This window comes from Rutidosis leptorrhynchoides, chromosome 9 (assembly GCF_046630445.1).
Source record: "Rutidosis leptorrhynchoides isolate AG116_Rl617_1_P2 chromosome 9, CSIRO_AGI_Rlap_v1, whole genome shotgun sequence".
NCBI classification, from domain to species: domain Eukaryota; kingdom Viridiplantae; phylum Streptophyta; class Magnoliopsida; order Asterales; family Asteraceae; genus Rutidosis; species Rutidosis leptorrhynchoides.
Window position 1 is genome coordinate 77,603,407 of NC_092341.1, and position 2,702 is coordinate 77,606,108.

Here is a 2,702-nt window from a genome sequence, read left to right on the forward strand (position 1 = left end):
AGCTGCTTTAGATGATCTAACGATATCTTTTTCTTGGTGCCACTCATGTGAGTGGGAAGCAGTGTTATCAATAATTTTGTGAGCTTCAGTTGCGGTTTTCTTCATAATGGAACCACCAGCTGCTATATCGATGTCTTTTCTTATAGTGAGGTCGCATCCTTGGTAGAATATTTGTACTATTTGATAAGTGTCTAAACCATGTTGCGGACATCCTCTCAATAACTTTCCAAATATTGTCCACGCCTCATATAAAGTTTCATTTGGCTTTTGCGTGAACGTAACAATTTCTCCTTGAAGTCTCACGATTTTAGATGCCGGAAAGAATTGTTTAAGAAAATTTTCAACTAAAACATCCCATGTATCAATCGCCCCTTCAGGTAACGATTCTAACCAATCTTTGGCTTCTCCCTTTAAAGTCCAGGGAAATAACATGAGATAGATTTGTTCATCCTCCACTTCTCTTATTTTGAATAAAGTACAAATCCTATTAAAAGTACGAAGATGTTCGTTTGGATCTTCCTTCAGCGCACCACTAAATTGGCATTGATTAGTTACCATGTGTAGGATTTGTCCTTTTATTTCATAATCTGGCACATTAATGTCTGGTTGAGTAATTGCGTGACCTTGGCCAGTGCGTTTAGCTCTCATTCGGTCTTCCATACTTAGAGGTTCCAGATTTTCCATGATTGAATTTGTTGAATCTGAATCACTAGAGGATTCTGATTTAATGGTTTCTTCCTCGACAATCTCTGATTGAGTGATTTGTGGTTCAGGAGGAATGATTAGTGGTTCAGGATCTCTAAAATTGTCCTTGAATATCCTCCGGATTCTCAATTGTGAGGTCGGGTTCAAAAAATGGATTATCGGAAATTTGAATTTGAGTACTTGGTCGACTTGATGATGATTCTAAAGAAAAATCAACGGCGACAATATTGGCTTGATGTCTTGATCGAGTTACAGGTGGTGAACGTATAAAAGGTGGTGAACGTTTTGCTCGGTGCATTCACTGAATATCCTATTAGTTATAAAAGATAAAAATTATATAAGTTATTAAATTAATAGACTTTTCTGATTTTGCCCACGTTTCGAATAGCCAATAGATGCAGCAGGTAGCCAGGACCCTTTAAATCGGAAGCCCACAACTTGCCACTAATAAATCCAACTATTACTACGAACCATAAAATTTTGGATGTCTATCAATTTAACCACTTAAAATAATTTTTTGTTGAAATTTAAAGAAATTTTAGAGAAGAAATAGAAAATTCTATGTCCTAAAAACTAGATCGGCGAGAAATAAGAAAGAAAAAGAACGCGTCGGAAAACATCGAAAAATAAAAGGTCGAAAAAAATAATAAAAAGAAAACGTAGCGAGTCGAAACTAAAAACTAAAAATTAAAAGTTGTGTCTAAAGGTATTAAAGCTTAAAAGGAATTCTATATCCAAAACGGCAATAACTTAAAAAGTACTAAAATTTATAAAACGGCGTCGCAAAATTCTAAAGCACCTAATTCTTAGTCTAAAGAAAAAGTACTTAAGGGATGTTACGGCAAATCCTAAAAATCTAGAAATATAAATAACTATGGCAAATACTAAATTAAAAACTAATTACGAGTGAAAAATTATAAAATTACGCTTAAACGATTAAAAAGATAGACATCCAATTACGATTATAAAATTATAAAATTACGCTTATAAAATTACACTTAAACGATTATAAAAAGTGATAAAATAACTTATTTTTATAAAAATATTATTTTTATATTTATTTTTATAAAAGTATTAATTTTTATATATTAATAAAACTAATTAAACTTAAAATACAAAAATAATAAAACTAAAACTTAATTATTATTATAATTAACCCTAATTAGGGTTTATATTAATTATAATTAAATTATACTCCGTAATTAATGCTGTACCAGGTTCAGAGCCGCGTGTCAGAACTTCTCATGCAGTCGCATGAGTTTTAGCCTTCGGATTCATGCGATCGCATGGACCAAATATTCAGCTCACAAATTGGGCTGCTACAGTGTAGCCCGAATACAATTTTAAATTTTTTTTTCTGTTTTTATAAAATATTTATATAAACAAATAAAAACTTATATTTTAAAAACTAAAATAAAAATAAAGAAACTTTATAATTTTATATATATATTTAACAAACTCTTAAAAATATACATATATATATATTTTTTTGTTTTTCTTTTTATATTTTTGTATTTTTAAAACGTATTTTTACAAAAATAAATTAAAACTTAATAAAAGAACTTTTTTTATAGCGTTTTGCTTTCGGCGTTTAAGCAGTTCCCCGGCAGCGGCGCCAAAAATACTTGATGTGCGTAGAGGTGTATACGAAATAGTTATATATTTATTACGAAATACTATTAAATACGATACATTTTTACACAAGTTATTTATTTATTTATAGAGTGGATATACCTAAACCTTGCTACAACACTTATAGACAGTGTACCTAATCATACAGTAGTGTAGTTTTTAGTAAGTCCGGTTCGTTTCACAGGGAGCTAGCCAAGTTTAACGCTATATTTTTAAAAACTATATTTGTATATATATATATATATATATATATATATATATATATATATATATATATATATATATATATAAATAAGTAGTTTTATTATTATAAAAGGGGGGTTTTACCGTTTAATAACCGGTTTGTCGATTTTAAAACTTAAGTC